The sequence below is a fragment of the Stenella coeruleoalba genome (assembly GCF_951394435.1).
Source record: "Stenella coeruleoalba genome assembly, chromosome: 21".
Classification (NCBI taxonomy): domain Eukaryota; kingdom Metazoa; phylum Chordata; class Mammalia; order Artiodactyla; family Delphinidae; genus Stenella; species Stenella coeruleoalba.
Window position 1 is genome coordinate 27332234 of NC_137167.1, and position 27762 is coordinate 27359995.

Sequence of the window (27762 nt, forward strand, 5' to 3'; positions counted from 1 at the left end):
TTGGCTTCCAAGCCTATACTAGTCGCTGTTATGGACTGAATTGCTTTCCCTCAAAATCCATATGTTGAAGCCTCCGCCCCCACATGTGAGCGTGTGGGGAGAGGACCCTTTAAGGAGCTGATGAAGGTTAACTGGGGTCAGAGGGGTGGAGCCCAAATCTGATAGGACCACAGGGTCCCTATAAGGAGAGGGAGGAACGGCTGAGGCGTGAGTGCGCAGAGAGCGTGGCAGGCGGACGCGGGCCGGGGCAGCTGTCTGTCTACACACCGAGGAGGAACGAGGCGTCGGGGAAGCCAGCCCTGCCGGACCCCTTGGTCGCGAACGTCCAGCCTCCAGAACCGTGAGGAAATATTTTCCTGCGTTTAAGCTCGTATTTTGTGATCCTTTGTTTTGGCCGCCGAGCTAACACAGCCCCCGTTGGGTTTTATCACTGGGGTGAAACGCCACCCTCCTTCCCACAAAGGAACTTTCTAGTTCCAGTTTGCAAGGCTGTCCCCGCCCTAGGGGCTGATTCTGTGTCCTCTCGGGTGCCTTTCTGTCCTGTGAGTGAGCCGAGACCCCTGAAACCTTTGTGGGCGCAGTTTCCGTGCTGTCTGTCCTGCTTCTGCTCCCCGTCTCAGCCCCCCGGGTGGTCATGAGGCCTTCGCAGGTTTTCCTCATCAGGATGCTGGAGCCCCCACCCCCAGCCATGGGGGCCCCCAGGTGCATCCACAATGACCGCCCTTAAAAAGCCCCTCCCTCAATTAGAGTCATGTGTCTCCAAGACGCCAGGAGCTAGCTCCTTGAGGCCCAGGTGTACGTTCCAGCGACATGTGTTTCCCATACTCCTGCCAGGGTCTGCTCAATAATAAATGCTCAAGAGGAGTCTGTTGAATTGACGGGCACAATTTTCCATCATTATGAAGATTTCCCAAGTAGATTAAATTTACCAACCAGTAAAATACCTGGTTTCTTTGCAAATTGGATCTGTAACAATGTCCCTTTTATTAAAAGTAGAAGTGTATCCTTAGGGATTGTGATATTCTAGTTCTCAAAATGCTCCAAAAGAAAGCAGGACCCATATATCCATCAATAAGCTGTAAAAGTAGATTATCAAATTACCTAATTCGCCCTGAAACCAGGCCACACAAAATGCAACAACGACTTAGTGACTCAAAGAATGTGTGTAATTTTGGTGCCTTTGAGCTCTCACCTGATGTGCATAAAATAGTTGATAGTGCGTAATGGGGCTTTGCTCATTAGAAGCGGTATCCAATCCCTTTTCAGACTTTCAGTTGTGTGCACTTATGGTCTAAATGTGCATTTTTTGATATTGAGGCTAAGAGTGTATGATCTAATGGGAACATTCTAGAATATGCTATTTTAGCAAAAACCTAATATTTTTAATAGCATAAAACTTGGCAGGTTATCTTTGTTTTAAAACCTTTGAAATTAAGGACAATGACTGTCTATAAAGTCAACATTTAAGAAACCTCTCGTAAATTCATCATTCAACTGAATTTTTGTGGTTTGTTGTTTATTTTGGTGGCGGTTTCTAAACCTATCTTGAAGAAACCTGCAACCTTCACGCCGGTCTTCATTTTATTCTCGAGACCTTGATATTTGTCTTTTGAATTATTAGAAGTCAGACTTCTAACTTGCAGAATCCAATACACTGGTGATCAGCAGATAAAACGTACAGTTGGGCTATTAAGTTCCTTCTAAAATTGTTTTATGGGATTACATTAAGTATGACAATTCTATGGGTTTATAAGAACTTTTTATCCTAAGAGAGAGAACTTTCAAGAAGAATGCACTTAATGGCATTGAGTTTTTAAATATAAAACTAAATGGTGTAGATATGCTTTTAATTACATGATAGAAATAATGTGTTGAATATTGAAATATGCATTTACGAACATAGGCCTTATTTCTAGAATAATCTTTCTCAGCTGCGTTTAGAAGTGCTATTCATTTCACTTGCAAAGTTCTGCTTGCCGAAGTGTAGGCTGGAACGTGATGCAGTGCTCCAGCCAGCACTAGCGTCCCGGCCTCTTTCTCTCTCAGCGCACAATGAGATTAATACGCTACAGGATAGAGCACTTGACCTTGCTTGTATCACAAAGATCTCGTTAGACTATGCAGCTGGGCCATTATTAGCTCGGTTTTCTCCAGCTGGGCACTTGATACAGCAAGAGTTATGGCAAGGTCACAAGGGGGAGTGAGCAAAGCGCTGCGTGTGTTACTTGAAATCGCTGATAATCTCCTAAATGACGCTCCTTTTTAATTATGCATTTTGCACATGAACTTTGCATTAAGGTAAAAACAAAAAGTGTCCCTATGGAATGAATCGAGCTTGTCTAGCAAGCTTGTTTGACAGTTCACCCAATTGAGTAATCACCGTCCTTTGAATTTGGGTGTGAATCCTTGCCTAGAAGACCACGTTGCCAGGGTTCCACTAACAAGGACTTTGCGCTCAGGTGTATGTAGCTGATGGTCACATCTTACTTAAATTACTCTAAGTGAATCTTTAGGCTTTGAAGTTGTCAGGTCAGGTGTGATCAAATTTTTACAAGATATTTTATACAACTAATGTAGTTTATCCATGTTACCCCATTTAGATAAAAGACCATTTGTTTCTAATTACATGATATCATGGAATAATAACTGTACCCTATTTTCCAATTTCTTCTGTGCTCTCAATTTCCCTGCCAGAAGTTAGGCTTCTTTGATAATCAGATGATAATTCTAACAAGCACCTTTTAAAAGAGTACATCCTGTCATTAAAAGCACTATTTTCATAATTATAATTTTTGCCAGGTGGGCTCTCTTTATCTCACTCACCCACATAGGAGCACAGAGGTAGACCTTATCTTTCTAATCCCTTCTTTGCACATAAGAGTCTGAGGCACATAGAAGCAAAATGCCTTTCCGAGTAGCACAGGGACATCAGTCTGCTGACATGAGACGAGAACCCCAGTCTCCCGATGCCCAGATCAAAACTGTTTCTTCCAATCTAGTCTGTACATGTCTGTTACAAAGGTATGGCATCTTAAGTGTGGGTCTAGAACAGTGTTCTTGACTCCATATTCATGTTAGAATGACCTGGAGAGCTTCAAAGAAATTCCTTTGCCCTGTCTTACAGAGATGCTGATTTGATTGGTTTAGGAGAGAGTCTGGGCATCATTGCTGGTAAAACACCACCTGGTGATTCTGATGTGTAGGCGTGGAGGAGAACCACAGGTTAGAACAAAAGTCATTCCAGTTCTGTGCGTGCCTTACCTAACCGGCATGTAAGTTGCAGACAAAGTAGAAGGTATCATGTCCTTGGACACATCCAGAAGGGATATTTGCCTTGTCTTCTGCGTTTATCTGTAAACGTTCTCAGGAAAGGATCACCTGGCAGTGAAAGGAGGGTGCTCTGTGGTCTCCCAGGGGTCTCTATCCTCACTCTGCAGCTGAAGGACAGTGGTCCCCAGAGCCAGCTCTTCCTTACTGATGACACCGCCTTTAGGAGCTGGAACACTTTGAGTGGCTGGAAGGCTCTCTGCAGGTGCCATCGATTTCACCAATTCAGCATGGTTTTGGTAAATGCTCCAGTTCAAATTACAATGCTCGGCCTGAGTGGAATCGTGCCTTAAAGTCAGGAGAGGATTTGTATAGTGTAGAGGTTGAAAGGTTCCTAAGGTCATTGTGTTCCAGAATGTTCCCTGCCTCCCTGAGGAGGAATACATTAGTGAATGTATTCTTCTTTGGCTTGATCTACTGAAGAGCATTTCAGTGCCTCCAGAGTTGGGTAGAATGCTGAGAAGGGGCGTGTGTCCCTGATCACTGGCTGTGTTTATGCTTCGCAGGGAGTCGGTACACCTTGCTGGTAGCTACTGAGGGCGGGAAGTGTGGAACCAGAACTGGGCTCACATCTCAATGCCACTGTCCCTGTTTGCCTGATCTTGGCGATCTCTCTTTACCTTTCTAAATCTCGGCCTCCTCTGCAGAATAAGGATGGGGATGCTTACCTCCCTGGCACCAGATGAGGGGTTTAGCAAGTGTGCTACATAGTTCTTAATAGTAGCAATGATTAGAAGAAACATCTCCAGCGTCAGGAAACTACAGCCTGTGAGCCAGACCCGACCCCACTAGTTTCTGTAAACTGGTTTTGCTGGATTGCAGGTGGACTCAGTTGTGAATATGCCACCCACGGCTGCTTCCACGTGTCAACAGCAGAGCTGAGTCGTTGACAGGCAGTAGGGCCCCCCAAACCTAACATATTTACTATCTGGGCCCGTAAAGAAAAGGTTTGTTGAATAGATGATACTCTAAATCACTGCTATCACATTATTTAGTGGTAAAGAAATAATTGATCATGAAAATTAGTGTTTTAAAAAAAATCATCTTGATTTAGCCCTGTTGTGAGTTCAGTAGCTTAAGTTATAATTATTGAATACTGATTGATAGAGAAGCAACAGGCCTCATTCCGAGCAAATTGTTCCAAAAAGACTTTGGCCGGGTCAGAAATAATTTTATTCTGTGGTTTATTGCAGAAAACCAGCTTTTAGCCATAAATAAGCGTTATTTCAGTTTGTGTTATGGGGATGTCTGGTGTGTACATGCAAATTTGTGAACTCACATGTATTTATGAATATGGGAAAGAAGGGACAAGGAAGGATAGAGAACAGAAAACAAAGGAAAATATAATTAGTAGGTGGATTGAATGACAATGGAACAGCTGTTCATCGTAGCAAATTCAGATGCTGGATAACAGTCTTCGCAATTACATTCGTAGGTAGAATAACAACCCTTCCCTCATCTGACGAGAGGGCAGGCTAGGTAGAGAGAGTTTCCAGGAATTTATTTTCATCTTTGAGAACAGTAGAAATTTGCACTTCAGCTTTGTTCAAATAATTTACAGCATCCTGTGATCAGATATTGTCCCTATAATGATTCCATTGGCAGCTTCAAACTTTTATACTTTCCCTTAACAATATAAATGTCACTAAGTGTGCCGATAAATATTGACAAACCCCCCAAAAAGGTCAGATTGATTCTATAACTCACATACCTGTCCAATGCTAATGGCTTTTCAGGATTTTCTGTGAACCCCGTAAACAGTCTCCCTAAGGAATTTTCCATTTTTCCTGCCTGTGAGTACCCCTTGGTACAACTCAGTACTTGTGTTAGCTGTGTGCAAGAAGCTATTTGCTTTAGGAACATGATAGAATCATGGAAGCCACACACATCTCCTAGCTTTCCGTAGGATGTTTTAAGGTTGTGTTTTGTTTATATAAACAAAACACATGGAGGCTTTATGGGCATTTGTTATGTAGTCTCTCTGAACAACTCTAATCCATTATCTGTCTTCCTAAAGATGCTGGTCCTACCATTAACATCTGTTCCCACCACCCTCACTGGAAACCCAGTTTTCTTCTTTTCCCCCGGTGCACCCTTTGCAGGCATTTTCAGAAACTCGGATCCTGGCATGTCACACAGCCGGCCCTTTGCTGTCCACTCAGTGTGGGCTCTTCATTCCCTTTCTGTTGTGGTCCAGCTGCCCGAGGGGTAACTTCCTGGTTCCCTCTCATCCTTCTCTGTGGCCGCTCTCCACAAGCAGAGTGAGAACCCCACGTGACAGCTCTGATCACATGGCCCGTTTGCTCCAGTGCCTTCAACCACCCCCCTTGTCTAGCTCTACGAGGTTCCAGTCCTGGCTTCGAGCCCTCCTACACCTGGTTGTTTGCTCTTTCCTAGGCCGACTGTTCAATTATCTTTATGAAAAGGATACCAGGCCCGATCAGAGCTAGCTTCTGCTAATATCAAGATACTTCTGCAGTACTTTCTCCCTTCTCACAGCATCGTCCCCATTCTTGAGGTCCTAACTCAGTTTTTCAAACACACAACCTCTTTTGGGTGCTCAACTTCCTAAGCTGAAGCGGTATTTTCTCCAAACTGTAGTGGCATTTATCACACTGCACTGTAATTGCCCACCTTCTTGCCTGTACCATCCATTAGGATGGTACAGTACAATTTCTGTATCCTTCCCCTCTATTCTCAGTGTCCAAGCGGTATGTGGCACATACTGGATGTCCAGTAACTTTTTGACTGAATGCCAGGATTCTTGGAACGGCGAGGATTCTCCTCCACAGAGGCCATTCACGTCACTACCCTACTTGCACGTGGGGCCTGCCACTCAGCCTCAGGTGTTCAGGGACACCTATTTACATCTCCAACACATTCTCGTTTAGGTTAACTAGTACTGGACCACAGATGCAAAGTTTTGATTGCTCTTTTTTTATACCTGACTCCATGAAATTCTCATAGAAGCAAAACAGTGTTCTCAAGATCAGTTTTCCTTGGTTATAAATATAACTTCAGTAGGAGACATTTTCAAATCTAAGCATCCTACAGTTAGTAATGAGATGGTCATCGAAAACCTATCATATACACACCTTCAGAAGGCGCTTAGCAGATTTTTATGTAGCAAGTTTCTTGGCCTTGGCATTTTAATATATACAATTGAGGACCAGGTAGAGGACTTGGTCTACACAGAAGCTCAAAATAATGTCAGTGGAACGGGAATTATTTACCTAAAGGTTTTATAGAAGTTAAAGCCAAACATAGACATTCTCCCAGGTGAGTTAGTATGTAAATTGTAATTTAAATAAGGAAGAGTATACACAGCATGCAGGTCAACGTTAAAAGAACACTTCTATTTAACCGAGTCAGAACAAGTTGTCTTTTTGTGCTCTGTGAGCCCGGAGTCCTAGAAGCAAGTGTATCAGGGAATCATGAATTACTAGGGCTGGGACGTGTGGGAGAGGAGAGGCAGCCAAATGTGAGTCCATGCCAGCGTGTGAGCCTCCTTAGTGCTGATAATTTTTGGTTTTGTTCTCTGGGTCCTTTCATGTCCCTTGAGCCCAAGACCTCTAACAGAACATGCCAGTTGAGGCAGCAGGGATGTGTCTCTAACAGTTCTACAGGGAAAGGCTTTATTACTGTCTTTGTTGACGCAGGTTTACATAATGCAGGTATCCTCTTTTATGTAGCAGATACAAATGGTGATGTTACATGGTAAATAGAAGGGAGTTTGGAGTCATCAGAGGGATGTAGAAGGAAAATAGAGGACTTGTTCAGTAAACGTACCTGTTCAAAATTTTAAGCTACCTGAGTTTATTCCATAAATATTTTCCTAGAAATATGAAAGCGGCAAGAACATTAAATTGACTTCGGATTTCTTTCATTTTGCTATTCAGTTTTATGGGAAAATAAATGCTTTGAAAACGTCATGTAGAAACTAATGTTCTCTGGCATGAGAGCTAAAATATTTAGTAAATTCTGACCTTTCGATGGGACTATTTACCTATGCTATATTTGTAAAATATAAATGCATATATGCATGTTTGTATATACATATGTTTAAATATATTTATAATTTACAATAAATATATTAATATATTAATATATTAATATATTTATATAGAGGCAATTAGTTTCCTCTTTTCTCATCTAATTGTTAAAATTGATGTCCTCTGAGCAGTGCTTATAAAAGGAATTGTGTAACCTCATTTAAAAACTACTACATCCATGTAGATTTACAATAGGTATCAATCGATCATTTCCAAACCATAAAAGAGATCAACCATGCCATGATACACGGTACTTGATTGATAAATGTTTGTGTCAATAAATGATTCACAATAAATCCTCAATGGTTTGGGGTTTTTCTGGAGACTGTTCCTTGAAGGCATTGGTTCAGTGCACTGTAGTGATTAAAAAGCATATAAATCCTCAGGATTCAATTAGAACAGTAGTGGAAGTGATTATACATATAAATTTATAGAAAGCACATATATACACATATAGAAACTGTGTGTATATATGTATATACACAGACACACCCCCACACACACCTCATATAAAACTTGTGTATTAGTACCTGGGATAGCTCAAGTTTTTCAACTTGTCAAATGTTTAGGACACTGAATCTTGGGTTATTCATTCGGTGCTCACAAAAACCTAAGAGGTAGGAAATTATTTTTCCATTTTTAATGAAAAAAACTAGAGCAGTTACAAAAATCGCTCAGACGCTTGTCTAGTAAACTGCATTTCCTGGATCCGAACCCAGCAATTTGCCTCTGAGGGCTGAGCTTTTAACAGTGCTACTATATTAGATTGAATTCTTTATCTATATTAAGGATCTAGAGGATTTCTTACAGAAAAGACATATCAGTGATTCTAGGATGTTTTCAGGCTTCTGATCAGTTAGCCAAATAAAATACACATACAAAAATGTGTACATGCTGTATGCTTAGAGGGCAAAATTTTCACGAACTTAAAAATCTATGGAACTTCAGTTCAGGGTCAAGTTACAGAACATTTCCCCCAGGAGACCCTCATGAGCTCTTCTTTGAATCTTAAATCCCAACTCAGGAGTAACCATTCTCTTGCCTTCTAACAGCATTGGTTAATTTTGCTTATCTTGGCATATTATATAAATGGTGAAACATAGATTTTGTGTCTTCATCTCTGGCTTCTTTCACTGAAGGTTGTGTCGGTGACATTCATCCAGGTGTTGTACACACTTGTGTTCATCATCATTGCGGTAGGGTGTTCTATTTTGTGAATATGGCGTAATTTATGTGTCTCTTCTGACGGGCATTTATGTAATTTCTAGCTTATGGTTACGAATTGTGTCGTTCTGAACATTGTAGTACATGTCTCAGGTGAAGAGATGGATGCGTATCCATTGGACACAGGCCAGGGAATGGTGTTGAGTCAGTACGAATGTAGTGAGGGCCGTCCAGGTGCTCCACGAACTAACCAGTGTTTGGTTGTGTCCTATCTTCTTCATTTAAGTCATTCTGGTCCGGCTGTAGTGGTATCTCATTATGGAGGCTTCACTTGCATTTTTTTGATACATGAAGTTGATCACCTTTTCATATTTGTTGGACTGGCTCTTTTAACATCTTTCTCTGAGAAGTGTCAGTTTAAGCGTATGGCCGATTTTTTCACCTGTGTGTTTGTTGTCTTTTGCTTTTTGAGAGCTTTCTTTACATGTTCTGTGAGCCAATCTTTAATAAAATGATGGTCATCTTTTCTCACTCTGGATAGTGGTGTCTTTTGATGAATAGAATTTCTCAAATTTAATGACCCAGCCTATTGCTTTTTTCTTTTACTGTTAATACCTTTGATGTTTGCAAAACCTTTGACTACTCAGAGGTCATGAAGATGTCCCCTGGTGTGTGACTCTAGAAAATTTCTTTTTACTTTTAGATCTGCAGTCTTTCTGGAATTGTAAACGGTCTCTAGCTGCATCTGTCCTTGAACCAGTCAGTCACACTCACGTTTTAAATACTGCATCACCGTAACGGTCTTGATAGCTGGTAGTATAAGGCCTCGAGCTCTGCTCTTCTTCAGAATTGCTCTTTATATACTCAGCCTTCCGTATTTCTCTGTAAATTTTAGAATTGGCCTGTCAATTTGTGCCAGCAAAGAAATTCTGTTGGTTTTGGGTTAAGATTGGATTAAACCTATTCATTGCAGAGAATTGCTTAGGTTCACAGTATTGTGTCATTCTGTACATGAACATGGTGTATATCTGCATTTCTTTAGGTCTTTTTAAAAATTCATTTATTTTTGGCTGTGTTGGGTCTTTGTTGCTGCGTGTGGGCTTTCTCTAGTTGTGGCATGCGGGGGCTGCCGTTCGTTGCTGTGTGTGGGCTTCTCATTGCAGTGGCTTCTCTTGTGGAACATGGGCTCTAGCCACGCGGGCTTCAGTAGTTGTGGCACGTGGGCTCAGTAGTTGCAGCTCACAGGCTCTAGAGCACAGGGTCAGTAGTTGTGGCGCACGGGCTCAGTTGCTCCGCGGCATGTGGGATCTTCCCGCACCAGGGCTCGAACCCGTGTCCCCTGCATTGGCAGGCGGATTCTTAACCACTCTGCCCCGGGGGAAGCCCTCTTTAGGTCTTTAATTTCACTTAGTAACATTCTAACAAGTCACTCCTTAAATTTACTCAGAGATTTCACATTATGCTGAGGTACATGGCATCTTTAAAATTTTTTTCCATTTTTCTGTTGCTAGTATTTAAGAATACAGTTGACTTTTCTGTTTATTGGCTTTGTATCCAATGTGAATACTTGCTAAATAATATGGCATTTGAATTTAATGAGACAAAAAGGACTGGGAAAGTTTGTTAGAAATATAGAGATTCACAAACACACACCAGTCATTAGATTATCCTGAAGAATTATTCTACTTACAACCAGCCATCTAAAGGAAAATGTTTTTCCTGGGATTTAATTTTAGGATAATACTTGTATAACTTATCTTCAGGAAATACTGTTTTCCCACTTATATTGGTATCTGGAGCTGAGGATTTGTGAATCAAATCTTTGTGTGCAAAGATTTCTTCCTCCTAAGGTTAAGAAGTACACGTGCTCTAGACTTAAAAGGGGAGATCTCAAAATACAGTATTTGTTGGGAAGATAACTGGCTATATATAGTCCTACTCAGAAGTATTGAATGAAATCACCTTGTATAGCTTGGCAAAATCAAGTTTCATCTATAACTATAAGGAAATTCAGCTAAATAGTGAAATATCTGGGAAATTTAGATAGAAAAAATGCTCATACTGCAAACCAGAACTGCTTTGATCATATGGTACTTATATAGGAATTGGGAATATTTTCACTCAAATAACATTTAATAAAGAACTAAGACTTGGTATTCTGGGAAGAGTTTGAAAGCTGTAACCTAATATCTTTACGTACGGCAAGAGAATTTGAGTTCTAATGCATGCTAAGAGAAGGTAATTCATAAAGAATTGCACTTAAAATTACATTGTTTCCCCTGACTGCTCCTCTTGGCTATTCTTGAATCCAGTTTCCTCTGTACCTTGATAGAATGTATTAGAAGTCATAGTTGAAACGTATGGCAGTAAATGAATTCAAGTGATAGGCTTGTTAGGTTAGGAACTCTATTTAGAAACATCTTTTATATTCTTTCAGGTATCCCACTTTACAGTAGTCAGTGACTTTAGTATAGAAGCCAACCTTCCCATCCATCTTTAATAAAATTCTATTTCACTGCACAAATATATTAAGTCCTACCATGTACCAAGCACTATGTCATTGATAGGATATACAGGTAAATAGACCAGTGACTGCCGTAAGATTCTCACCCACACCCACACCTCTAACAAAATAAACTAACTATCTGAATCTGAAAGCAGGGTTAATTCAGGGTAAAATGTACTCTATTCCACATGCAACATTTTTTTGTTTGTAGTGTAGGAATTGACCTTTCATATTTTCCTGTAGTCCATGAGATCTCTAGAAATATTGGATCTCTACACAAAGTTTGTGCTTTATCACCTGTGAAACCAGTGAATGGAAGCAAATACAGTTCTAATGCCTGTGTGATTTTTAGAGGGATATCAACGGAGAATGACAAAATAGACCAGCGATGGGGGAGCGAAAACCTCACCTAACCTGCCCTGTCACATTTCCACACAATCAGAGCTTTACCTGGGAAGTTGCCCTCAGCACCACAGCGATCGGTTTCTTCCACATGTATGGCCTTTTGCTACAATGGACGGATGCTTTATATGTGGAGATTATCCTTAGTGTATCCTAACAAGTCTGAAAATTGTATCTCGATTTAGATTTGACGACAGAGTATTTCTGACATACTGATAAAATATATACAATATACATGTAACACGTGTGCATAGGTGTATACATGTGTTTTTCCGTGCAAAGAAAATCATAATTAATTTGTAAGCAATAAATCATGACCTGTAACACCTCTGTATCAAGAACCCAACTAAATGCTGAGATATTCAGGAATCAGAAAGATGGTATCCTTATGCCTGGAGAGCTATCAAAGGTAGCATTCTAGAAAAATAATGGAGTACAGCATACAACCTATCAGGGGTAGGCACAAGGTATTCCAACATTATACTAATCAAGCAGTTTTATTGAAGGGCCTGAATCATGATTTTTAAAAGCATGGGTTAAGTTACTTTCCTTTAGATCCTCTCTCTGATTTAATACCCTTCTGATACCGGTGAAGAATTAAGCTCAGACAACTTAGCATCCTATGTGTTCTGGCCACACGTGATTAAAATACGAAAACGGGAATTTGTGATAGTGAATATAGTTACCGAGTCAGCTGAGAGTCGGGAAGGGAGGTGATGACATAAACCACACGCTCCCTTCCACAGTGCCTTCACACAGCACGGGACATAATAACTCAGACACATTGAATTTGGGTCTTTTAAAGGTTTTGCTCAGTAGAGATTATAGATATTTATAGATAGCGCTATTTGAAGGAATTCACACATTGATTACCTGTTTTCCTGTTGATAAAATTTCCTGCTCCATTGTTCTTTAATAAACCAACGTAAAACAAAACTAAATAAGCTCACGTTTTACGTAGCTAATATTTACATTTCTATTCATCTTTCTAAAGTGCAGGCAAAACCGACATTATTATCGCTGCCGTACTGAAATAGTTACCATTTGCGGAGATACCTATAGAAGCGTTCAGGGTTTTCTGTGTATCCAACGGAGAAGATACTCATGCAGGAAAGTTTGAAAACATAGTGTGTAGTACACTGCACACCTTGGGAGGGATCAAGCTCCACTTGCACCCCCATTCCTGGCAACTGTGGATAAACTAAAAGATTATCTCCCTTTCACACTCCCTGGTATTTGTTTTATGTTTGAACTATCCAATCTGGAGTTATCTGTTTGAATCTCCCAAGCAAAGAATGTCCAGGGACAAAGGGATTGTGAGCCGTGAGGGGAGAGAAGAGGTTAGGCAAGACATGACAATGCATGCTTGGTACACGACCATCCAGCATGAATTATTCATTACTGTGTCCAGCTAATAGTCATCTTTGATAGTTTATCGTCTGCATTCAGCTGAATTTGAAGACTTTGAGCTCTAATGTAGTTTAAGCTTTAGATCCTGTCCAGGGTCTACAATGTCATTTTCTTGCTTATAATATTTTCGTTATGAATAATTTGTGTTCATTGTTTCTCGGCAAAATTGAAATTCTTTCTATGACTACACACTCTGCATGACAGTGTTTTTGCTTACTTTAACATTTTCAATATAAGTCTCAGACTGAGTTATTAATAGTCAGACTTGTTAAATCTTTGCATCACTAGATATGAAAATTATAGAAAATGTACAAGCCACGTACTTGGAGCCCTAGTCAAGAGACAAACAGAAGCTCCAATCTGAGAAGCATATGAACTAGAGCAGATGCTCTGAATTCTGGTCCCAGATGTAAGAGTGTAACCCTGAGGAACTCACATCTCTGAGCTTTACCTAAAACTGGGGACTGTTGAGGCTGGAGGTCATCTCTAAGCAAAGCTCTCTCTTGTCTACCCCAGTTTTCACAGATGAAAAGAGACATAGGTCAGGTCTCCTGGATTGAGATAACCCACCTTTAATACCATCCCCTTTGATACTTATAACTGGGATGTGGCTTGGGTCGGCAGCCACGACAGGCCTCTTCTCACCCCATCTCTGACACAGCTGGACACCCACAGGACTCTCCACATACGGCAGGACCATTTGTCCGTGCAGTAAAGGGAACAGCAGAGCATCCACTCCCCATAGGCAGGCATATCCTAAAGCGAGGGGAAAGAGGTGTGGAGGCCGCACGCAGTTCCTATGTTCAAATGTCCCTTTTTCTCCCGTGGGGAACAGGGAGGAAGGGATGGAGTGAGGTGGGATTAACTAGCTCCCTTCATGTGGGAACTGGGCTACATGAGGCTGAAGGCCTCTTCAAAGACCCTAAGACTTTGTGGCTAGGAGAGGAAGAGATGCTATTTTAATTAACATCAAATAAAAATGCTCACATTTCACATAAAAATGTGCTCTTGGTTAAGACTCATGAGTTATGAACTATTATGCTTCTAGTAATTCCTGATGTAACAAGCATACTTAAAATGTATTGCCTCTTTTTGAAATTAGTATTTTTCTAGGAATAAACAAAAGGGTGAATCTTCACCTATAAATTATATAAATGTTTATATACTCCATAAATTCTGTTAGAGCCCTCCAACAAGACACAGTAATAGAGAGCGCTGTCTTCAAGCCTCTAAGTGCAAAATATCTTATCACCGAAAAATGTAATGGATGCCGTAGGACAATGATAAACACAAAAACTAATAGAGCAGGCATTTCATTTTGGGCTTTGAAATATGTATCACCTTTTCCCATACTACTTCAGAAAATTCAAAGGCAATAAAGGAGTACCTGAATGGATTTGATTTAAAACAAGTGTGGCTTCTGCGATGTGAGATCAGGGGTTTGAAAGGAGGCTCCCTCTTCGCTTCAAATACCTACAGCCCTCGTGAACAAAACTTCTGCCACTGGTTTCCCAGTGGTTAGCTGCTTATTTTCTTAGAACTATTAAATACTCAAGGCATGAAGTAAAGGTATAGAAAATACCTATATAAGTAAAGAGCAAAATAGAAAATTAAAATGCAAGATCAATGGAATAAAATTTTAAAAAGTCTAGAATTGGAACTGTAGTTGGGAGTAACTGTATAAGGCATAGAGCCCTTCACACTTTTCTTTTTTGGTACGCGGGCCTCTCACTGCCGTGGCGTCTCCCGTTGCGGAGCACAGGCTCCGGACGCGCAGGCTCAGCGGCCATGGCTCACGGGCCCAGCCGCTCTGCGGCATGTGGGATCTTCCCGTACCGGGGCATGAACCCGCTTCCCCTGCATCGGCAGGCGGACTCTCAACCGCTGCGCCACCAGGGAAGCCCCGCCCTTCACACTTTCATCACCAGAGCACACGTTTGCTTCTGAGTTTCACGGTCATCCACTCACAGAGAGAAACATGCCTGTTCACCTCATCACCCCAACAGTGCTGGACCGTGCTTTAACAGTCCCTACAGACAACCCTCTCTGAGCCCCCCGAGGACCCTCCTGCCATCTCCCTGGGTTTCTACAGCCCTTTCGTGAAACCCTTTTGAGGAAGCATCTCTAGTTGTTGTCTTCACTTCCTTAGTTCCCGTTCTCTCCTCAGCCCACCCCACTGCCCTCGGCTGGAACTCCTGTCGCCGATCCCCATGTGTCAGCTCCTGTGGCTGAACCCCTGTCCTCCGGGTCTTGCTGCTCAGAATCAGGCTCATCCCTCCTCAGACACCCTCTGAAACACACCTCTCCTTCTACGTGGTCTGCTCCTCCCGTGCTCTAGCTTCCAGTGAGACTCGGAGCTCAGCTCCCTGCACCCTGCTCTGTCTCCCTCCCTCCTGATGGCCTTGTCCAGTCCCGGAACGCCAGAGACCTTCCATCTTCAGAGGACGGCAGCCGTCATCCGGGGCCGTTCACCCAGTATGAGAGCAAATCCACTGAGCCCTGAAGCCTAAATGTAGACAGACAGCCTCTCTTTCTCCAGAGCTGTGCTCTGAATCCAGACTGTCGGGACCCTTGGAGAAGCCTCCGCTGCTCCCTCGGCCACGGCCCCTGCCCCGGCGTCAGCCAGCAGCTTAGCTTCCAAGGTCCTTACTGTGGTCCTGAAGTCGCCGCAGGATTTTGTCCCTGTTAACTTTCCTGTTCTCATCACTCTGCTGTTCACATGGTTCAGGTTCATATCAGACTTAATGGCTCTGCATTAGATCCTCGCATTGCAGGCTCTGGAGCCAGCTCTTCTCATGCTGCTTCTCACGGCAGAAGCTCTCAGCTTGAAGGTCACCTCCCTGTGTGCTCTTCTCGAAGTCCCATCGAAATCACTGGTTGCCACTGTCTCTGTCACCTTACCCCATTCCCCTTTCTTAATGGCTTCATTCATTCTCTGAAATGATCCCTTGCTTTTTTTTTTTTGCGGTACGCGGGCCTCTCACTGCTGAGGCCTCTCCCGTTGCGGAGCACAGGCTCCGGACGCGCAGGCTCAGCGGCCATGGCTCACGGGCCCAGCCGCTCCGCGGCATGTGGGATCTTCCCAAACCGGGGCACAAACCCGTGTCTCCTGCAGGCGGACTCTCAACCACTGCGTCGCCAGGGAAGCCCGATCCCTTTGAGTTGTTTCCTTGTTTATTGTCGGCATCCTCACCTAAATCTGTCCTTCGCAAAAACAGCCATGTTGTTCTCACCTCTACCACCAGTGACCGTGCCTGGCGCTGAGCGGGGGCTCGGTAACATTTGTTGTGTGAAGGAATGGCAGGGCATTTGTTATCCACAGGGAGAAACACGGTTCTTTTGGCAATCTGATCTTTCTGAGCCAAGCTGAAAATAAAGTGCACAAGTGGGAATTAATACACTGAACGATGTTTCTAACAACATCCCCGGAGCAGATGCTGTGAACACTTCATAAGGTGCTGCTTTTGCCTTTTCAGTGAAGGCTGGGAGCACATGCTCCAGTGCAGCCTCGTACAGGTCAGTGAAGGCAGGGAGAACGTGCTCCAGTGCAGCTTCGTGCAGAAAACCTACAGGAGACAGACCGGGCAGTAGAGTCTGAGCTCTCTGGTGTCTGATGTCTCTGCCTGATGCACTGATAACACCTACAGGGGCTGTAGGAACTTGTGGAAGGTGTGTCTTCAAACAGTTCCCCGTAAGTATGATTTCTCCAAACTGCTTTTGATATGAGTTGGGCAGCTTGTCGCAACATCGTATAGGACTTACTCCCTGGCCCACATCGAGGTCTGGGGCACAGGGACCATGAATATTGTAGCTCTACAATGAGCACACTCACCTTCCCTTTCGAAATTGCAGGGCAGGGAGGGTGCATCTCTAAATGGCAGACTCCTAAATGGCAGAGATGTGGGAAAATGTGATATTTTTGGATTTATAAGAAATACATATTTGGTCATTCATATGACCCAAATAGATTTCTCATATGTATTTGATCTTCTTTCAGGGTTCTTGGTTTCTGGCTCACAGCAACCAAAACACTTGGCATTTCCTAAGTGATGAGAGCAACAAAATTGTCTTTGTTATGTTAATGAAGTGACTTTTGGATCCCCAGCAAAGGTTGGGTTGGTTACCATGGGAACCAACCATGTGATTAAGGGGTTGAAACTTTCAGTCCTATCCCTGACCTCTGGGGAAGTGGGGAGAGGGGCTAGAGGTTAGCTCAGTCACCAATGGCCAGTGATTTAACTAATCATGCCTAGGTGTGGAAGTCTCCATAAAAACCCCAAAGGATGGTTTGGAGAGCTTCTGGGTTTGTGAGCAGGTGGAGGGTTTGGAGAGACTGGTGCACCTGGAGAGGGCGTCAAAGCTCTGTGCCCTTTCCCCATGCCTCTCCCCGTGCATCTCTTCCATCCGGCTGTTTGAGTTATATCCTTACATGATAAACCACTGATCTTGCAAGGAAAATGTTCCTCTGGTGTCTGATGCAGGGATAGAGTGCATAGAGTGAGCCACTCTAGCAAATTAATTGAAAGTCTAATTTATAACCAGTGGGTCAGACATACAGGAGACAACCGGGACTTGAAGCAGAGGGGAGGCTTGTAGGACTGAGCCTGTGTAATCTGATGCTGTCTCTGTGTAGACAGTGTCAGAATTGAGTTAAGGTGTAGGAAACGCAGCTGTTGTCTGGAGAATCACTCAGTGGTGTGTGAAACCCACGCCCCCAACATACACTCCCACATTTGAATTAGGTCACGGACCCTTACAGAGAGCTGTGTAGATGCCAAACCAAGAGACCCGCTTCAGCCACGCAGTACGTCACAACGCACCTAACAGACCAACACGGTCCCCGAGAGCACAGCTCTGCTCTTGCCAGAATCCAAACTCGGATCTATTTGTTTCCAAGGTTGGTCACACGCACACACCCACACACCCGTTAGCCAGTCTGGCTTCAGTGAACTTCTGTCTTCCTAATGTTAGGGACCTACAAGGTAGATGCCAGCTCTGATGGACTGCAAGCCCTAGAAGGTCACTCGACAACCACTATTTATACATTCCTTTCTCTCATCTCTTAATCACCCTGCTCCCCACACTGGGGGCCAGTCTGATTGATACTGTCTTATATTCTTCTATATCCATAATGCTGAGAATAAGTCCTTATATATAGTAAGAGAAGCTGAATGAATGAAGGGCTGGAGGAATAAACATTCAAGTAAATGAAGAGCCAATGAATAGATGTAGGAAATTGAATTATGAAATGAATGCTTTTCCACCGGAGCCCATCAGAAAATTCTGAAATAGCAAACGTCGATTCTTAAAAGCCATCATCTAAGTGACCTGGCAGAGTATTACCTAGTTAAGGCACCAAAGAAAAATATTTTCCCTCTTTTCCCATAGCTTTTTCATTTGCAAAATGGGTTTGGAATAATGCTTGTTAACTAGGCAATTCGGGGAAGGGTGTGATGAATAGAGTAGGGATAACTGAAGCATAAACATCTTGCCAACACAGCGTCTGGCTTCCCGCCGGAGGGAACGCCGGGAGAATTGAAAATGAACACAGAGCAGTTACTGAATGACCTGAGACACAGCACATTCAGCTCCCAGCTAGCCTCTTTCACCAAAAAGAAAAAAAAAAAAAGGGCAGAATAAAGTACGTGATCTCAGAATGACATTAACCATTCTAATTTAGCTGAGCATCCTCCATGGATTGAAACAGCATGAAATGAGGAAAGGAATAGATAAAAAAGAAAAGACAAAAGCAGAGTTACCTTTAGCAGGTTTTCCTCTAAAATACCAATATAATTTATTCCACGGTAACGTACTGACCACCCCAGTGATTGCATCCATATCTTACAGAACATAGCCCAGGTGTGTGGATAGAAGAGGGCAAAACTTAGGCTGTGTTTTTCAGAAATTGGCACGTGGCAGGTGGTTTTCTTTACTGCAAAATGGGTTGCTGCTTTCTTTGAGATGGAAGTTTATGGCTCAGTCACCTGTAAAATAATCATAAGCCTCACACTTCACATCAACAGCACATGGTTAATCTCTATGCCATCTACATTGCACCAAATGTCTTAGATATTAAAGAGTACGCTTTGGAAGCAGTAACATAAAAGACAATTTTGCCCACATGAAAATGACTGACCTTTATATGGAAAGGATGCAAAGTTAAGAGGCAAATGATAAAAAGTGAGAAAATATTTGCTTTATAAAATATGAATCTGAAGATTGATTCTCCTGATATGTAAAGAGCTTCTGCAAATCAATAATCATCTATGAGACTAAGAAAAAATCAGGTACTCCCAGCAAGGGAGTTATAAATGGTTAAACATAATAAAGGACATTCAATTCAACCTCACTAGTAATCTAGGGAAATACAACCTAAGAGAATGGTGAGACATGTTTTTTGACTACTTCAGAGAAAGGAGTCATGTTTATATCAACTGAAAGTCATGTTTTTCAAATACCACTAGGAGGAGTTTAAATTGGTGCAGGTATTTTGGAAGGTAATTTGTTATTGAATGCTAAAGTATTTGTCTCCTATTATCAATTTAGTTCCTTGGTATTCTGGCAAAATAGTTGTCCATTTGCATTGAAGGCAAATATAAGGATGCTCAATGAAGCATCGTTTGTTATTAAAAAAATTTGGAACATTCTAAATGTCTATCAATAGGACAATTAAATAAGCCTTAATATATACATATCATGAAATACTATACATTAGTGTAAAGAAAATATATATTTATATGGATTAAATAGAAAAATTTGTTATGTTCAATAAGAAGTTGTTTAAAAATGCACAGCAGTCATTTACATTTTAAAGATCTATATAAAGCATTATCCATGCATTAAAGAAAGCTAGAAAACAATGAGCTCTGTGGAGGAAGCAGCATTGGAATAAGGGGAGTAAAATAAGTTTGATAATGTGTTTTTCTTTCATGTTTTACAATACAAATGCAACTCTACATTGCTTGTATCATTTAAATTAATATGTAAATAATTACATGGTCAGGGACTTCCCTGGTGGTGCAGTGGTTAAGAATCCGCCTGCCAGTGCAGGGGACACAGGTTCAAGTCCTGGTCCCGGAAGATACCACATGCTGCAGAGCAACTAAGCCTGTGCGCCACAACTACTGAGCCCACGTGCCATAACTACTGAAGCCCGCCCGCCTAGAGCCTGTGCTCTGCAACAAGAGAAGCCTCCGTCTGCAATGAGAAGCCTGTGCACTGCAACGAAGAGTAGCCCCCGCTTGCTGCAACTAGAGAAAGCCTGCGTGCAGCAACGAAGACCCAACGCAGCCCAAAAAAAAAAAAAAAATTTCATGGTCAAAGATTCAGAATAGGATATTAGCTGAGAAGGAAATACAGATGATTTACAGGTTAAATAATGGTTAACCTCTTGCTAATGTTCAGGTGATAAAAAATAAACATAGTTTTAATGAGTTTACATTAAACTCATTAAAATTTTAATATTTAAAAATTTTTAAATATTTCTCATTTTTAATGAGAAATAGTATCTATTTTCAAACTTTAACTTTTAGTTAATTTATTTTAATTTATACACACATGCACATCTATAAGTTACATAGAAATTTTGGAATACATTTCAAGAAACGTACACACAAGGTGGTGAAAAATTGACATGGATTTTCTAGAGGGTCATCTGGCAGTGCCTGTGAAAATACAAATTTCCCTTACGTATCAACCTGTGAATTACAGCTCTAAGAATTTATTTTATAAAAATACTTGTAAACATGCAAAGATATGTACATGAATGTTCTCTAGGGTGTTGGGTGCACAGTTGGGGAATAAAGAGGCATCCACAAGGGAAAGATTATTCTGTCTCCAAGCAACAGATCACCACGGAGCCAATAAGAAAATTGAGGATTTATAAACACAGACTAATAATCAGTTTATGAAATTTTAGCGCAGTGGGTAAGAGAGAGATGTATATGACAGATTTTTCCTGACCTTCTGGAAAAGAGTCTTTAACCAAGATTCAAACTGTGAAAAAATGAGTATAGTCTTACATTATGATAGACCTGTTTATAAAGTATATGTTGTTTGGAAGGACAACAAGTGTTAAAAGTCAGTGTATCTGGGGATTATGCCTATAGTTGAGTGAAGAGACTTCCCTGATCTGGCCGTGGGTGACAGGGACATGAAAGACATGCAGTCCCAAATCCAGAGTGGAGTTGGGGGCATGTGACCTGAGAATTGTGGGTTTCCTGCAGTGACATCAACAGCAATAAAGGGCATGAAAAGATTGGGTCTAAGAGTCTCCAGGTAGAAAGTGATGCTGATGCAGTGAGTTTTGGGGATTAGGTCAGGGGAGATGGGCCAGTGGTCTGACTTTCAATTCCGAATGGAAGCCTGGACTCTGGGGGGTGACAACCCTGTTAAACCTATAGAGGCTTTTTCCTAGCTCTTGGTGGAGGAAGGCTCATTGTTCCTTTGTCTATATTGGCAACTAGTATTAGTAATAACTGTGTGAGGTAAATGCAGTACATGCTCCAGGTTTCTGTAAAGATTAACCAAGTTAATGTACATAAAGGACTTTCTGTGTGTCTCAGGTGCCTAAATATCTCCTTAGAGGTACCGCACCAGCCTTATGTTCTCTTGGACACTTGAGAACGTACGTATTCTATTCTGCCATCTTCAGAAGGCCATTGGTATACTTTTTTTGTTTTGTTTTGTTTGCGGTATGCGGGCCTCTCATTGTTGTGGTCTCTCCCGTTGCGGAGCGCAGGCTCAGCGGCCATGGCTCATGGGCCCAGCCGCTCCGCGGCATGTGGGATCTTCCCGGACAGGGGCACGAACCCGTGTCCCCTGCATCAGCAGGCAGACTCTCAACCACTGCGCCATCAGGGAAGCCCCACTGGTATCCTTTGATTAGTTATTTAAACTACAGCCCAGGAAGATGCACAGGTAAACCACTCCTGAATAAGAACCTTGAAAAGATAGGAATGGAGGGAACTTGAGGAGTTGTCCAATTCACTAGAAGAAATGTCCAGTCCAGGCTCTAAGGCTACCTACTCTCTGTGGTGTTAGGAGATTGATATATACGTTCGAGTTTTGGAGCTTTTAACTACATGGTCTTGGTTCTCAAGTTATTAATTTGTTCATTAATTATTTCACTCTTTCATCCATTGGCAAGACAGAAGACCAACCAGCTATCCTATCCATCCCACTATTCGATAAAAAAAACAACATAGCAACAAAGAGAACTTTGAAAGAATGAAATCAAAATGGTTGCAATAATTTACTAGAAAAAATCATTGGTAAAATGAAAATTAAATAGCAGTTCTACAAATGTATTGATCCACTCAGTTGAAAAGGTTGGCTGACTCACAAACACAACAGTGTTTCCAAACCTCCACGCAGGCACATGCCAGCATCATAACATTGCCACATGTTTCGTGAGAGCAAGTTTTTACAGCAGAATTTAGAAATAGTCTTCCCAAATAATGCTGGTAGCCTGGAACTTTTAATTCATCAACACCAAATTGGAGGAGCTGCTTAAAGCTTAAGCAATCCATTACCAGCAGGTAAACATTCCTAAAATGAAAGAAACAAAATCCTTCTGCACTTGGAGACATAACAGGAGCAAAGAATCTTCACCTTGGATAAGTTTGCAGCCATCGGGTGCCAGGGGGGCGGGGATCCCTTTGGCTTAATGGTGCCAAGGGCCATCCTTACAAAATAGCTTTAAGAAGAACTATTTCCATGTAGCTCCTGCAAGTTTATTCTCCCGAGTCCTTTCCAAATACTGACTTCGGTGTCAGGAGATGGAAAGCAGAGACTGCGTGGTTTTTTCAATGGCTCGTGTCCTCCCCAGAACTAAAGGACTCCTTTAAAGCCTGGAAGAACACTCATTAGCAAGCGCTGCCGTGGTACAGCACGCACCCGGAAGAAACCCGTAACACGCTAACATCACGCACACGCACACGCAATTTAAACAAGTCCGTTAACTAAAATTAACCCCTCTGTTTACTAAAGAACCATACCAACTGAGCAACGAAAAGTGAAGTACACGTGTGATTTCTGTATTCCACTGAAAGAATAGAATGTCAGTCCTCAGGGCTCAGCCAGCCTTTTTCGACAGTTCCCTTTTAAAATGTATTCATCAAAAAGGTTGTTTACAGGTAATTGCAGATGATGTTCAGAAACTGGCTAAAGGTTTGAATTAGGAATAATGGCTTACTCATTTAGGCTTAAATGGCCATGCAGTCGGGAAGTGAAGTCTTGATGTAATAGCTTCCGTGTCTTCATAAACATTCATCTATGCAATAATGTAATCCTTATTTAGCAGAACGCTCATGAATTGAATTTTTAAAGTATCGTCTTGTTTATCAAAAGTATTATTATGTGATTTGGGGGAGATTTGTCTCACGAATATGGCTACAGATAATTCTAAAATTCCTCTCAGTTTTTATCATTTTAATTACATTTCCAGATATGAGAGAAACATGAGGTGGTGATGCAGCTTGTAAATATTTTTACAGTTTGATTTTACTGCACCATGGGTTTCTAGTTCACATTTACCAACAATAAAAGGGTAGTTATACAAAAATTTAAGAATGGAGACTTGTTTTCAGGAAATAGGAGGGGGACCTAGTTAACAGCATCAATCCATCCGCATGTGAGCTCCATGAATGGAGATCTTGTCTTTTCTATTTCCATAGAACCTAGAACAGTGCCTGGTACGTAATAGGCACTCACTGTCTTTTGTTAATGATGCCAAGAAATGAATGAAGAAGTGAAACATCGTGACCTTGCCAATGAGTGGCACCTAAATCCTTTTACCATTTTCCGTTCCGCCCCCCCCCTCATTTTCTATCCTTTTCTCCACTCCGTCCCTCTCTTGCCTCTATTGTCCCTCTTTCCTAGTTTCCCATATCTTCTCTAAGATCTGTTAGCAGCATCTATGATTCTGCATCTTAGCCCGGCTCACAGGCAGAGTTGCACACGGTACCTAGTGACTTGACAAGACCGTCTGCATTGGTTTCATCTGTGCACCCAGTTTTAGCCCAGCAAAAGCACTTCAGAGCTCACTGATTAAAAATTGTGCTTATATGTTACTTTTAACCACCAGCCTGTGAAATATGCCTGGTAGGAGTTACTTATTACCTCGTTTTATGGATGAGGCAACGGAGGACCAGAGATAATGGTGCCTCTTGTCGTTCCTCAAGATGGTAAATAGCACAGGTGCCCCTAGACCCCAAAGGTTCTGCATCTCAGCCTGAAAATCTGGATGAATGGCTGGAACATGGGGTTAGAAGTATCACATCAATTATATTCACCAAGATAATATGCTTTGAATGTGTTGAAAAATAGAACCAGGGCACATCTTCCTCTGCAAATTAGAAAAACAGCACCTCCATGAACCAAAGTGAATGATGCTGTGCGTGCAAACTGTGCTGTCAAAACTGGAGAGAAAGCTGCTTGTTCAATCTGAACAAAAGCCCAAAAGCTGGCGTGATAGTTTCCTCCTTTTACTAAATATTAGAAGTCAGCCATTTCTTCAGTTTTAGCCTGACCGACACTAGCATGATTCTAGGAAAACTTCTGCATCACACGCAACTTTGTGGACTTAGAAGAGCTGTCATAGCATCCACCTAACCACAGGTGGCCATGCTTTTCTCTATCAGGAGGGGAGGTGAGGCCGAATTACGGTCATGATTCTATCCCAACAAGATGACACCTTCAACTAAAAGTCTTTCTCTTTCCTCTGTTCTTCCATCCTTCTGGTACTTTGCTTCTCACTTTATCTCTCCTACCTTCCTCTCTTGTACTTTTTCCAAAGGATATTTATGTATTTCCTTTGGAAAAATTAGCCCCCTTCTAAAGTTATTAATGCATCGTTTTTGTCTGACCCCAACACCCCTCTCAGAACTCAACAAGTATTTGCTGAATTATCAGATTATGATTCCCACAAAATTTTAACAGAGCAAATTATGATGAGTTCTTGTGGACAAGGAATCTGAGTCATCATTTTTACCATTTAGCACACTTCTTGAAATATACAAGGGATCCATAAATACTGGTCAAATAAAAAAAAATCAAGAGCTTTAAAAATGAGGTGAAAATGGCATGTGTTTAGCTGAGAAAAAACCATTTTCACATTTCCTTTCACTGAGTAACTTCTGAGATTTGCAAACCTTTTTGTTCTTTCTTTCATGCCATATGAATTTACTACCGGCTTAGAATGTAGCTGCAGAAAAATAAAAACCTCAACCTCTGGGGCTTCCCTGGTGGCGCAGTGGTTGAGAATCTGCCTGCCGATGCAGGGGGACACGGGTTGAAGCCCTGGTCTGGGAGGATCCCGCATGCCGTGGAGCAACTAGGCCCGTGAGCCACAACTACTGAGCCTGTGCATCTGGAGCCTGTGCTCTGCAACAAGAGAGGCTGCGATAGTGAGAGGCCCGCGCACCGCGATGAAGAGTGGCCCCTGCTTGCCACAACTAGAGAAAGCCCTCGCACAGAAACGAAGACCCAACACAGCAAAAATAAATAAATAAATTACTAAACTCCTACCCCCAACATCTTCTAAAAAAAAAAAAAAAAAAAAAGATGGAGTTATTTAAAACCACCTGGCCTCAACTGGTAGCGATTAGCATTTTAAAAAAAACCCACCTCAACCTCTGGAGATCATTTTTCTATCAAGTTCTAAAGAGTGCATGTCAGTTTCACAATCATTATATTAATCTCTCAAACTAAAAGCCATGGGGAAAATTAAACCTTTTTTGCTGATGGGTTGAATTGCTGCTTTATGTTTTTTCAAATTTGAATACTCTGCATTATAAAAAATAGATTATGGGAATTTTAAGTGGGGAAACTAGTAGGAAATTATCTTCTGGGTAGATGTTAACATTTTAGATGAAAGACTTCTTAATCGGCGACTACACACACGAGTAGTATTGAGTTATTCAGCATATAGGAGGGTGTGTGTATTAGTGCACGTGTGGTTTGCGGTGCTGAAACGTAAAATATATTCACAAGGTATGGCGTCAACCTTAGAGAATATTCTTCCAAAAATAAAAGTAATAAAAGCACAAAACTTATGACCAGAATATCTGGGCAAATGCTAATTCTGCTACTAACGTAGGTGATGCTGTTGTGATAAGAAATTAACTTCTCTGGGACTTAATGTCTTCATTTGTGATCATTTGTGAAAGGGAAATAATATTCCCTCCTCAATTCCCATTCTCGGTTTTGGAGATCAACATGCATCCCTACATGTGAAAGCATTTTTAATCAAAGCCAATGTATTGGATGATTTGGTCGATCTAACATCTAGAGAGCAGTTGGAAGGCAATACAGAAGCAAATACTTATTCAAGGAAAATATACAGTAAAGACAGGTGCTGAATCTCAGGAATGGGGTGAATTTTATGGTACCCAGGAGTTGTAAGCTCTGAGAAAGGTGAGCTGTGAGTTCTGGAGAAAGGCTTACATTTGAATTATGAGAAGTGGCAGCTATTCCAGGAGAGGATAACAAAAGACACATAAGAGAAATTCGGGAGGAGAAAATGGAAGGGCTGCAGGAAAGGGTAAATCTGGGGAAGCAAAGCGAGGTCCACAGGTGGCAGTCGTTCTGTGAATGAAGCCCTAAGGATATAAATCTGGCCTGAAACATGACAGTAAGTCATCATGGTCTCTTAAGTGGAAGCTGTATATTAGGTGGGTTAAGGCGGTAACGTGGCATCATTTGGAAAAGAGAGAAACCCACTGTGATACAATACAGGTACAAGGCCATGGAGAGCTGGACTTAATTCAAAGCAATGGGAGTTAAAAAGTTCAAAAATGATAGTACACTTTGACTAATGACACAGATGAGTCTGGGAAAGAAAACCTAGTTGTATCAAGTAGGGGCATGGAAGGGCTGTTGGCTTTAGATGTGCCACAGGATATAAACACAGATCTCAGAAGAGCTATTAACCCACAGTATATAGAGGGGCTTCCCAGAGCCATGACGTCCTGGAAATGCAGGCATGTTGGGTGTTGAAACTTCCATCCTGGATCTGAGCCTCAACTAGACATTTATTTACTTATTTTTTATTTAAGTCAACAATGTTGTGTTAGCTTCAGGCGTACCGAAAAGTGACTCAGTGACACTATATTTTTCAGGTTCTTTTTCCTTAAAGGTTATTACAAGGTATTGAGTATAGTTCCCTGTGCTATACAGTAGGTCCTTGTTATCTATTTTATATACAGTAGTGTGTATATGTTAATCCCAAACTCCTAATTTATCCCTCCCCACCTTTCCCCTTTGGTAACTGTAAGTTTGTTTTCTATGTCTGTGGGTCTATTTCCGTTTTGTATATAATTTCATTTGTTTCATTTTTTTAGATTCCACATAAGCCATATCACATGATACTTGTCTTTGAGTTACTTCACTTAGTACGATAATCTCTAGGTCCATCCATGTTGCTGCAACTGGCAAAATTCTGTTCTTTTTTATAGCTGAGTAATATTCCACTACTCAGGTAAACATTTAGACACTTGTGGCTTCCTGGATTGTTTGTCATTAGATTCACTTAGATGGATAAGGAGACCAGATACTCAGTGGGGCAGTGGAAGAATCAGGAGATTTCCTTTGGTCAAACACTAGCAGCAGACAGAGGACTATGTCCTGTTCCTCCAAGTAGCAGAAGGGCTGTGGGCATATCCAAGGGGCTGAGGTCCACATAAGTGGACATGAGGTGCTCCGGAGTAGCCACTGCCGTGTAACACCTGCATAGGATTAAAGCTCAGAGTTCTCCTCGGGGGCATGCCCCAACTAAAGGCACGGCCCTCGGAGAAGTCCAAAGCTATCGCTTCCCAACAGGCGCCGATAGGTTCTTCCAGGTGACTGCACTCAGGGCTAGGTACCTGACCTTGTCAACAAATAGGTGAAGAGATGTGAAGG

The 27762-nt window shown here is 41.8% G+C and overlaps 1 long non-coding RNA gene across 5 annotated transcripts in view; it reads left to right on the top strand.

Annotated features, from left to right (window-relative positions):
- Positions 1 to 230: 230 nt before the first annotated feature.
- LOC307179632 overlaps positions 231 to 27762 on the top strand; it is a 142124-nt gene continuing 114592 nt past the window's right edge. For all 5 annotated transcript variants that reach the window (XR_013825459.1, XR_013825460.1, XR_013825461.1 and 2 more), the window contains exon 1: positions 231 to 340. This is a non-coding gene — a long non-coding RNA (uncharacterized lncRNA). The remainder of the gene's footprint in view (positions 341 to 27762) is intronic.